Source organism: Eublepharis macularius, chromosome 9 (genome assembly GCF_028583425.1).
Source record: "Eublepharis macularius isolate TG4126 chromosome 9, MPM_Emac_v1.0, whole genome shotgun sequence".
NCBI lineage: Eukaryota > Metazoa > Chordata > Lepidosauria > Squamata > Eublepharidae > Eublepharis > Eublepharis macularius.
The window spans coordinates 34657790-34670659 of NC_072798.1; the positions used below are offsets into that span (position 1 = coordinate 34657790).

A 12870-nucleotide genomic window follows, 5' to 3' on the forward strand; every position below is an offset into this window, starting at 1 on the left:
TGCTTAATCAGAGACTGTGCTTGGGGCCCTTGTAAGTCCAAACATGGGTTGGAGAGCTGGGGAGACTAGTATAAAGTAGCCTCAGAAGTTCATATTTATTTTTTAAGCTTTCTTTTCCTGGTCTCCCAAGATGCTGGCCCAAGGCAGCTAACAACCTAAAATGAACCAATAAATAATGGCACATATCCAGTCATGCAGTTCATCCAACAGAATGGCATTTTCATCTGCAGAAGAGGAACCAGCACTTTCCACTGATTCCCTCCTCTGACCAGATATCCACTTCGGCCATTCCCTTGAGGACTGATTGGCCAAGACAGATTGCTGATAATGTGCTCCAGTAGATCAGAATTTGAGTCCAGCAACATCTTAAAGACCAACAATGTTTTCCAGAGCTTTTGTTAAGTCAATGCTCATTTTTGTCACTGTTCTGGTGGTTTCAGTCCTATCCGGACAATTGGTACAAGAAGGGGTTTGGGGGTACAAATACTTGTGCCAAGGCATTATGCAGGATTCCATTCCTCGTGGTATTTAACATCTATATGAACGTGCTGAATAAGCAATTGGGATGTTTGTGCTGGTTTTAATTGTCCTGTTTCAGCCTGTTTGCTATTTAATTGTTTTAGCTTATTGTTGTCTGTTATGTTTTAACTGCCTATTGCAAACTGCCCCAAGAGCCTATTTGGCTGAGGGACAGGGTAAAATATCTAAAATGTCTACACTTCAAAAAGTGACCCTTCTGACAACAGTAGCCTTCCAGGAACAGCTTGCAAATGTGGTGGCAAAGTAGTTGGAAAAGGAAGTAGTGGCAATCACAAGGATTGTTTGAGGGGGAGGAATAAATAGAGCCGTTTCCGAAAGGACTCTTGGGCCAAACGGCCTGTGAAGAGAATGCAGGGGGAATCCTCTAGAGGAGGGAAAATGTGCCGGGAACTATAAGTTGCTGATGCAGAAGGGCTACCTTGAGCAACAATAAGAAGAGCTCAGATGGGAACAGTTATCCAGGCACCTGCTGTTATGGAAACAGGAACATTAGTTCTTTAAAGGAAAAGACAACAGATGCAGCTGAGGTGAAACTAGTAACCATTAGTAACCAGCCGTTGAGAGCAGACAGAAGCAATTGACTCTCCCTGGGAATGGGATCTTTGTGTACTACATGGTCTTTTGTAGTAACCACAAAAAAACCCTGCTTCAATTGTTTTGGGGACATATTTCATTTAAAGACATCACAAGCATATTTGTGGACTTGAATGCCCATGCTCTCATGTCACTTGATCTTCAAGCAATAAGTACAGGTGAACCCAACACCCACCTACATTGAACTGTGAATTAGCACAGGCTGATGAATGATAGCAAATCAAAAGACATGAAAATGAGTATGTCAAGAAGAAAATACTAGAAAAAGTTGATCTATATCCTCATCCCTAAGAGAGGGAACATATGGCCTTGGAATGGGGAGCGGGGGGGGGACAGAGTGGAGGAGAGAATCCAAACTTCTACTAACTGAAATGAAGTCTTTGGCAAAAGACAACATGCCCGTAACAGTTCTCCTTTAGCAAGCCATTACATGTATGCATCCTCTGAAAACAGAACCTGAGAGGGCGTAAATCACAAAAACGTTTTCTGGTTTGTAGATTATTATGCTTCTTAAATATTTGTTTAAACCTTTAATCTAGACTGGGAAAACTGTACCTATTATATGCCTCCAACCAATAGGTGGTGCTGTTCCACTTCTATTGATTAGCTAAGATTTGGTTTTCTCTCTATTCTCTTTTCTTGGAAAGCTCCTGGGAAATCCTGCTGTATGTAAAAGGCCTGACTGGCTTGGATAATTGGCAGGTTGTTAATAACTTTTGATTCTCTAAGTACTACAATATGCAGAGGCAATGATAATGAAAATTATAAATATATTATAAAACATAAGTATATTTATAATATAAATTATATTATTATGCAAAAACTGTCCATACCCTATAGATATTGAATTCAAAGTGGATTTAAAGCAAAGTTTTCCTTGTTTTGGTGCTTTCTCAAACAATCTTTTATCTGATTTAAGACAGCACAGAGAAACTGTGAAGAAAACAAGGTAAGACAACAAATGGAAAACGAGGAAGCTCAGCAAAAAACAGCTACAGGTTGGTACCCAAATCATAGGAAACCCTCTATGTGAAAAGAATCCAAGGCCAAAAAAACCCACACCATAAACCCTCAGATGAGCTGCAGGGGTTTTCTTTTTCTAGAGATTCTGGGCCCTACATAGACCTAGAAGCCCCACATCTGGAAGCTCTGGTCCTTATTCCAGATGTTTCGTGCAGGTTTGGATTATCAAAAGGTTACAGTAACACTTCTGCACATGCTCAGAGGCCCTCTCTCATCATTATTAGTCCACGTTCCAACGCTGAAGCTGAGCACTGAGAATGAAAAATCCATTCAGCAGCTGAGCCCCCGATCAACTTAAGTTTATTTGAGTGATTAAAAGTCTGTATAAAACACTCAGCCTTTATCAGTCTCTGTCTCATTTTGAGCATCCACAGGAAAACAGGAAGGGTTGTTATTCTTTGGTTTAGGTTTCAAGTATAATGACATCTTGGGAGAGATTCTGCTGGACAAATTCTATCACAAGTAGTGGCAAAGTCTCCTTGATGTTGACATAAGTTCAGTGGGAGAACTGGGTGGAACTTGAAAGGCAATCCTGAGATATATATGCTAAAAATGAGTTCTATCACCTTCATCCTTGCACAAGTGTGGGATACCATCATCATTTAAAAACTTTAACAGGACGGCAACCATCTCCCAGCAAAAACAAACTCTTATCAAACACAGTTATCGAGCAATTTAAAAAGTTTCATTTTTCAGCCTTTTTGAAAAGGAGCATAGAATGGCAGGCCACCATGCCGAAAGGCCTGTTAACACATCCAAGCACAGACTCTGGACCGGTTCAAATCATTCCTCACAGACCAGACTCAGTGTTGCCATCAGAGACCAGTTGTCATCAGTGTGGGAAATGTCCTGTGGGCACAATCCTACCCTCCATTCTATTCAAACTCTCTGTAAAGTGCCTAGGACAAATCATTCATCGATAGACTGACAACACCCAGGTCTGTATCTCTCTATCCAAATATCCTGGTGATGTCCACTGTAGATAAATGGCACGGAGTGAACAAACTGAAACTAAATCCTGACAAGACAGAAGTAATGCTGGTTGGAGAGGCAGGAGTTTTGAAGGACATCATGCTTTGCTCTTTTGAAGGGATTCAGCTGATCCTTGCTGATACAATCAAGAGCTTAATGGATATAGTGGATCCAGCATTACTGCTGGAGAAGTAAATTAATGCAGCTGCAAAAAGTGGTTTCTACCAACTTAGTTTAGCCAAGAAGGTGGCCCCCTACCTTGACTTGGCTGATCTGGCCACCCGTATCTATGTTATGGTAACGTCGAGACTTGACTATTGCAATGCACTCTTAATAGGTCTTCCCTCAAAGTCAACTCAGAAACTCTATTTGGGGCGGATTAGAATGCCGCAGCTCAGTTATTATCAAGAACTAGGCAGAGCATGCACGTTAGCCCCCTTCTGCACTCCATTGGCTGCCCATCAGTTATCAGATTTGATTCAAGGTACATGGTATAGACAGCTGCTGTAGCATAGTGGTTAGGTGATTGGGATGCAAATCAGCACTCTGCTGGTTCAAATCTCACTACTGCCATGACCTCGGTGTTAGGTATACCATTCCTCTCAGTCCCAGCTGTATGGGGGGGGGGCAGGATAATAACAACATTAACTCTGTTCACCACTCTGAATGGGGCAATAATTTCTGTAGAATGCACAGTTATTATTTTTATTACATACAAATCTATTCATAGTCTTGGACCCTCCTATACTCCACCATCCTAGCTTTGCTCATCTGAGCGGGGCCATCTGTATGTGCCATGCTACAAATGGGTAAGATCAGGAACTGAATGTAAACATGCATTTTCTTTTGTAGTCCCCACCTTATGGAATGGCCTGCCTGATGTTCAGGAAGGCTCCCACTTTCCTGGCACTTCACAAACTATGTAAAATTGAAGTATTCAGGAGGACATTTTTACGAAGGTAATAGGGCTTTGCCAGGGCTTTTTTTCTGGGAAAAGAGGTGGTGGAACTCAGTGGTAGAACTCAGGACCGCACAATGACATCACTTTGGGTTAGCTGGAACAAGGAGGGAGTTTTTAAAAGTTTAAATAGCCCTCTGCAAAAATGGTCACATGGCCGGTGGCCCTGCCCCCTGATCTCCAGACAGAGGGGAGTTTAGATTGCCCTCCATGCTGCAAAAATTATTCAGCTGCCTGGTGGAGTGTGCAGGGGATTGCGGGAGTCTTGGGTGGGAAAATCTCTTCAAACTGAACTGGAAATTTAAAAAGGAGTGATTGGTAAATTGGGAAGTTGCTGGTTTTGTGTTAGAAGTCGTTAATACTTGTTCCAAACCATTCACATGGAAGCCATAAATGCCGAAATGAAGAATCACAAAGCAGAATGGATGGAGAATGGGCAAAATGTGACAAAACTAGAATGAGGTGAGAATTCTGCGGAAGCACAAGTTTAGCGCTAAATTTATGGCCATGTGAAAATGGCCATTGATTCAGCAAAAGTGCATGCAAAGTTTTTTTTTTTTTAACACAGAGGAAACTGTGCTATTAAAAAACATCATTTTAGGATTAGTTGAAGACCAATCGATTGACTCCTCATAGAGGTTAGTTTAGGTGGGCAGTCATGTTGGTCTGCAGTAGAGCAGCAGGATTGAGTCCAGTGACACTTGAGAGACCAACAAGATTTTCAGAGTGTAAGCTTTTGAGAGTCAAAGCTCCCTTCTTCAGGCACTCAGGGAGCTCTGACTTTTGAAAGCTTATACTGAAAATCTTGTTGGTCTCTAAAGTGCCACTGGACTCAAATCCTGCTCCTCGCAGAGGTGGTATTTCAGCTGCTGCTTTTGCTGTAAGCCCTATCTCCCCAAGACCCGAGGGGCAGAATTGCTGTTTCTGGGCTCTTTCTGGAAGTTCCTTCCTCCTTTACTTGCTTGGACACTGAAGAGGGGATGACATGGTAAACCAGATTAGATGAGTTTCTCATTGTTCAGCTTTACCGTGGGGCACCGAGGTTGGATCCCACAGTTCCATTCAGCGAATGGTGGCATTTTATTCCAGTACAAGAAGCCTTCTCTTGTTGCGAGAGAGCCTCATACATCCGTGGAAGGCTCCCCTCAGCATGGTTAGTGGAACGGATCTTCAGGATCTAACCCAGTGTGTCCATGGGTGCCTCTCCACTGGGCCCACTGCATCAGTCATTTTTACATCCTCCCCATCATGGTTCCTTTTTTCCCACCTAAACCAATTGCAGGGATGCTCTGGGAAGCGGTGTGGCTTTCTGGCACTCCTTTTAGACTCCTCAGTGTTGAGGTGGGATCTAAAAGGAACAAGGAAGAGCTTCTGGGGTGCTGCCAGGGCCTCTAAAAGAGGAGTATGTAGAAGGCAACTGAGTAGGGTTCTGCTGCCTTCAGCCACTTCTCCCACGGGGAAATGGGAGAGCAACCAACCTGGCCTTGGCAGTCAGGAGGAGATCTTCTGCCAGATGTAACAGGTGCCCAACCATGCGGACTCCAGTGGCTGACAGTAAATCTGCTCTACTAGCCCCAGGAACTTCTGCCACCTGGTGGGCTGAAGAGCACATGAGTTTTAGGTTTTATGAGAGGAAGATCTAACCGTGGTACCATCTTCCAGTACTAACCACCCAGATCCCTTAGAGGGCTTGTGTACAATCTTCAATAACTTTGCAGCTGAAAGCACTAAGGAGGCATTAACATGGGATGAAATGATCTATCGTTGGTACATGACACCAAAGAAGATTGCGCTAGGGAATTTGAACACTTCTAATAAATGCTGGAAATGTAAGAAGCATGAGGGCTCCCTCTATCATATGTGGTGGTCGTGTGAGGTAGCCAGGCAGTACTGGGGTGAAATAATAAGAGAAATGAGTGAAATTTTACAATTTCAAATTAATAAGAACCCAGAACTCCTGCTACTGAACTTGGGAATGGAGGGAATTCCAGCCCAACACAGGATGTTGATATTTTATATGACAGCAGCAGCTAGACTTTTGTATGCGCAAAAATGGAAAGTACAAGAAGTGCCAACTATTGAAGATTGGACTTACAAATTGCTGTATATGGCTGAAATGGACAAGATGACAAGAAAACTGAGAGATCTGGACTCAGGGCAGTTCAACACAGACTGGGAGAAGCTGAAACAATACCTGGAGAAGAAATGGGAGGTGGGAGGAAAACTGTGGCAGTTTGAGAACTACTGAAGTACTGAAGTAGAGGGGGGAGACTTTACCGGGGGGAGAAGAGATAAATGTGAATTAATAAGCAGTTAGATTAATAGATTGATATATATATAGATATATATAGGTTAATAAACAGAACATAGAGAAAATAATTAACTATAAGGATTAAATATAAGGATTGATTAACTAACAATATTTTCTTTCTTTTTGATAAGTTTTGTACCAAACTGAATGTCTGAAGATATAGATGGGTCAAATTGATTGACTACGTGATGAGAGATATATAGAATCATTACAAAAAGATAGAACGAGTAATATATAGAGAATAAGTCAAATTGTTTGATATAAATGAATGTATGATTTATATGGTTTATGATATATAGAAATATTTGAAATTGAAAAATGGGATAAATTGTTTATCTAAGATGGAAACAAAGACTTACAGTTTGGGCATACAATGTTAAAAATAGTTAAGGATGTACTGCTTAGAATAATGGAGAATATATCTTTGTTTTAGATAGAGGAAGCTAATAAAAACAAGGGAAAGGGGACAAAGGGTGGGAAAGCTGTTGGAAGTCAACAAAAGGGGGGGGGAAAGGGAGGGGGTTAGAGATGAAAAAATTGGGGAAAATTGAATGTAAATGCAAAAATAATGTTCTAACCCAATAAAAAATTTTTCAAAAAAAAAAAACATGGGATGAAATAAGATTTAATTACAATCTGCCAAGAACACATGGGTTTACTTAATCCAGAATTTGCTCTTAGTAACAAAGGGAACACTGAATTGCACTCAGCGGCATAAAAAGAAGTTTTAGCTTCATGTTTGCCCTAGGTGATATAATGGGCAGGTAAGTTATGTCCACGATGAATGAATAAGACCTACAGTGAATAGCAACTGTTTTGGCTGAGAAATCAAAGCTTCTCTCCCCTGTTGACACAAAATACAGCATGAAATCCAAGAAAAGTATAATCTGATCATTCTAAAATGAAGACCCTTAAACAAAGTGTCTGTATTTATAGGAAGATTGAATTAAGATAATGGTATCCATCTGATTTAGAAATGGTTCCATGTTTAAGAACTACAGCAGCAGTTAGGAAATGCAACCTGGCCTGTAAGGAATGAGCCATTCAAATACAAAGTGCAACACCTATGGTTTAATATGTTAAATAGTAACTCTCTATAACACCTAGAGCTACATAAAATAAAATTCCAATGGCACTTTGAAGACTCAGACATAACTGAGGAAGTGAGTTGTTGTAACTCATGAAAGCCCATATTGAAATAAATGCTATTATTCTTTAAAGTGCCACTGGACTTTTGTTCTATTTTGCCATAACAAACTAACATGGCTACACCTTTGCAATTTAGCACTGCAGTCAGGAATGTTTCAAAACTCAAGTCAGAGGTTTCCAACCAAGGGGAGAGGCAACCGGATACAAGTGCGTGTTTTAAATTCTGCACTACCATGGCAGCTAGACAGAAGAGAGAACTGCTAATCTCCTCTTTGCTACACTTAGGCTCCACCGGTAGCTCAGCAGTTATCACATAATGCAAGAGAGCCAATAGAATTCCACGTGGTCCTATAAAGTCTCAGAGAGGCTTGACTTCCCAGTCAGAGTAACTCATTGCTCTGGTCAAATCCAAGCAGTCCAAACAGCTTGGACACCTGCCCACACATCTATATTGCCACTCAGTTTTTGCATGCCTTCAGAGCACCAGCCCATTCTAGCCTGGATTTCATGTCTCAAACAGTTTCCACCTCAGCCCTTGTGCATATCCTGCTGCTCTTGGGCCTATTCTGGGACCTCTTTACCTTTGCTCTTCAGCCCTCACCTTCCCAGCTCATCTCCTTTTCAATGCGCCTATACTAGCTGTCTAGCCTGAGTGCAAGGAGTCTGAAATTGTGGTGTCCTGGCAACTTGGCAGTAACAGTGAATAAGCTGCAAGTAGGTTGTAAACAGCAGTAGTTAGGATAATCAGACTGTCTTGGAGCATATCTGGAGGTTTGGATTAGAGGCTGAAATTTAGCCAATTTGAGACAGCTAAAAGCCTTATCCAAAGTGGTGTGCGCAGTCTCAAATCACTATACCTAGGCTTTGCTTTTTGGGGAATTGTTTGTTCATTTGTTTTTTCCCTTAATCTTGTCCAAACCCCTTTAAAAAAACAAATATCCCCCAGGTGAGCTTTGGACAGGAGCCTATAACTCTCCAAAGCACCAAGTGTGTAATATGCTCTTTGTGGGCTCGTGCTTTTTACCTTTTGATGATTCTTTCCCATTTATATCTTGAGCCAGTTTATCTCCCCCCCTTAGGGAAGATTAGAGGATTAATTTCAGACCAATTAATCTCTTATGAACCAGATATATACAGAGCAGTCAGAAGAAAGAGGAACATGGAAGAATCGTAGCTGCTTGCAAACAGATGTTTAAAATAATCTGTTAGCTGCTGGCTTTACACTAAGTACTTCCTTAAGTAAAGGATATACAAAAGAGAAAAATCACAGTGAGTACTGAACTTTCTCTTTTCTAACAGCAGAGCAAGATGCCTTGTGATGTGTGTTTCATTCAGAGCAGCCACATTACTTTGACATTCCTATGAAATGATTAAGGTGGTGGCTTGCTGACGATAAGGATTCCACCAGCATATAATCCCTCAGTATCCCAGAATGCACCCTGATAAACCTTGTCCACTTCTACAGTCACCTCAGGGATACGATTGACTTTAACCGCCTTGGTAGCAAAGAGAAGTTGAGGCCTAAGGGCAATCAGGACTGACAGAGGGACGATAGCAACAATTATAACCAGTTCGGGTATTTTGTGTGGAAGCATTAGAATCTCCCTTCTCCCTCAGTAATCGACAAGGTGGTTTATAGCAAACCTGGATGGAACACAGCTCTTGTCTTGGAAAAAAAGAAAAATGCTAGGCAGATTTGATGGTAGCTTCTCTTCAGCTCTCTGCATCCTTGCCACCATCGCTGCTCTTATGGAGACCATGCCAAGCCAAGGGAAATAGCATTCCTTCTCAGATGTACAGTGCAGTAGATCCCCCAGATCCCCCAGTGACCGTAGGCATAAAAGGACATGGATTCTGCTCTTGTCTGTACTTTACATGGAGTCTAGTAGTTCAGTGGCACTACTAGACTCCATTTTATCTTTGATGCAACATGCTAACAATATAATCTTAAATAGGATTGTACCCTTCTAAATCCAACGAAGTCATGGGATTTAGAAAGGTGTAACTCTGCTTAGGACAGCACTGTATGACTGTGAGCTTCCTGCAACTGTGACATTTACGGTAGCTGCCATTGTGATGGCATAGAAAGCCCTTCCACTAGACTCCAGGTCATATAACATCCTGTCTAGCAAACAAGCAACTAGTAAGAGCTGTCTTCAACATAGTATCTGCCCACAGAGTTACAAATTTCACTGATGCCCACTGATTGTCCCAAGGGGGGCGGGGGCAGAGAGGAAGTGGCACATTTCTACTGAGTAGTCCCAGCGTACTTCAAAGAGACTCAGGGGAGGTAACAACAGATTAAAAGTCTTTTCCACAGATGGCTAATAAAAGTGAGTAAACAGATACGAATGCCAGCCAATTTCACAAATTAATATTTGCCAACAAAACATCCGTCCAAATAAAGGCAAAGCCATAACGGCCTTGTCACCTTCCACCCTAGAGACTGTCATGCATCATTGCAGTCCTTTGCTGGCATTGCTGGTTGAAAAGTTTTAATGGGGTTTTCTGATCTCACTGCTGAGGCCTAAAGATGCCGTGGCCTAGAGCAACGGTGGACAATTGCCTACTTTGCCTGTATAGTCTGTCTGATCTTGAATACATTATTAAAAACAGCATTTCCATTAAAAATGTATGTTTTTTTTAACTTTCCTGCATCTCCACAATGTCACACTGATAAGCACTGTACACAAACTCTTAATAATTTTGCCCTCCTTTTTTTTTTAAAGTGTGAGACAAATGTTGCTTCAAAGAATGAATTCAGATGTCATATTTTTATGGCAAATATTATTGCATATACTTTTCTGCACTACATATCACTCCAACCAAATTCACAAAGCATAGGGAACAATCCACGGATGGGGTGAGGGATGCCATTTGTACATTGTTCCCTAACCCCATCCTCACACACTGTATAAATTGTGTTGCATTTCCCACATCTGTCATTTGAGTGCAATGGCCTAGAATGTCCATTGGATTTTATGTTTCAATGTAAAATATTCTTTCCTGCTTTCTGCCTCACATTAACAACACATTTGCGAGCATATAAATAGAACCAGAGGGGCTAACAATGGCTTTTTGTGAAAATGCCCTGCAGCAGTTCCCAAGGCCACTTTCTGTGCTTCATTATTTTGAGGAAGGAGTTCTACGTAAATCCAAACAACATTCTAGCTGCTGCATTTGACTTGCTCTACACTAAATTGTACCTACCTGTGCTGTCTTTTAGATCCTAATCTTGAAAAATGTATGTTTTCTTTGACAGAATTGAAGGAAATGGGCTATGGGATGGAAATACCAGTGAAGTTGACATCGCCGTCTTTCTGAAGCAATTCCCAGCCCAGAGAAAAGCTAGAAAGGGACATCAAGTGCCTTCAGAAAATAGCAGGTCATATAGATGAGACCCCACACCCACCCAGGAGGAAGTGCTTTGTGGACAGCCTTGCTGCCCTCACTATACAGGTTCCTCATCCAGTATCTTAGCCCTCGTGAGCCTGCTTGGAGAAACTCCTAACTGATGAAAATCCAACTATCTCCAGGCAAATAGCCAAATTCTGTCTCTATTTGGTTAAATTCCATAATAAAAAGAATAGCCATACATAGTCTGTCCTGCTCTTTTTATGATTTTAACTATTTTAATGTCAATGTTTTAAATATTAGAATTACTGTGATTCCCAGAGAACTATATACATTTTAAGATAAGATTTTAAATGCTAAATGTATTTTTCTATATCCTTTACATTTTTACGCTGGGTTTAACTATTCTAGTGATTGCTAAGGATGTATTGCCATTGTTATGGTCTCTGAATGCAAATAAATTCATTCAAAATAGCCCTCACGGGGCTGACTTTAGCCCCTATCCGCAGCAGAGGGGAACATTATCCTGACAGCCATAGGGCTTGACTTAGTAGGGGCATCAACACTAACTGGCATTTCTACCAAAATATATGTAATTGTTAGGAATTCAAAGGACAAGAAAAAAGCACAAGAGCTGATGAACAAATATGAGGGAAGCCCAAGAGTGCTGATGTAGCCTGATGAAATCGATTTTAGCTCTGCATTGTTCGTAAGTAATGAGTCTTTGCAGGAAACCTCAGTAGTATTCCTGCCATAGTTAAAAGTATTCAAATCATGTACAAGAACGTGAAGGGAATTAAAAACAGTGTAATGGCATTGGAATATGCTGAAGCTCATTCTGACTTGGAGACTTTAGCAAAGCAAGCCACCATGGCTGGAAGCAAATCCAAGGATATCATCAGGGCTGGGGTGGCGGGGTAGGGATGAACAAGCAGTGAATGCCTTTGCTGGAGCCTGAGCATGGAATGGGCAGGGTTGTGTTTCTTGTATGATGCCCATAGCATCGTTCAAGATGCTTGACAAAGGAGGCTGCGGTACAAATGGCAGCCAAGATCAGATGCTGGGTGAACAACCTGGAACAGAAACTGGAGGATCTCAATGAGCACCAAGAAAAACTGAAAGGCAGCTTTCAAGTAACAGAGACCAAAGAACCACACAGTATAGGCATCACCCATAACAGAATTCCCGGTCACTTCAGTTATTATGAAATGCTGGGCTTTTGACGTGCAGTAACACTAAGAACTGCTATGCAGTAAAAACATAATCTAAAATCTGTGTGTTGGACTGATGACTGGACACATGTGAATCTTTTGGGGTGCACATGCTCTGAGAAAACTGGGTTGCACTTCCCTGTAACTGTTGTTCATTGAGTGGTCTTCTGTGCATGCCCACATTGGGACTGCACACACGCAGGCCAGCTATGGAGGAGATTTCCTGAGCCAACCCTTGGTAGGGAATCCTGGCCGTGGCACTGGGCACATTAACATTGTGAAACTCTATAGAAACCCACAGTGTCCTCATTCCACAGATGGAAGTGCTGTACGCTAAAAACAAAGCACCAGGGAACTTCCAAAAATTAACAAGGGATTACACCCCTACATTAAATATCTTTGGAGATCCAATAAGAAAGAGGAAACTTTAGAGTGTTAGAATCCCAAACATACTCAATAGTAGAGATGGGCACAAACCGCATTACGAACCTCAAAAAACCACGAAAATGGCGATCGCGCGATCATGACCCGGCGGATCGTGATCGGCCACAGCCAACGAACCAGCTGTTGGGAGAGGCCCGGTTCAGGGCGTTCGGGCTCAGTTCAGGAAGCCAGACACTCAGGCGCCAGCAATCTATTCCCCTGGCAACGAAACCAGGGAAATGCCTGAGCTCTGTCTGCCCTCCTTCTGTCGCCCTGGAAACCCAAATGGAAGCCCAGGTTTCCTTGATCAGCAGGGCTTCCTTCCAACCACGGAG

General features: G+C 41.9%; 1 pseudogene; it reads left to right on the forward strand.

Annotated features, from left to right (window-relative positions):
• Nucleotides 1-7154: 7154 nt before the first annotated feature.
• Nucleotides 7155-11822, forward strand: LOC129335297 (uncharacterized; annotated as a pseudogene).
• The last annotated feature ends 1048 nt before the right edge of the window (nt 11823-12870 follow it).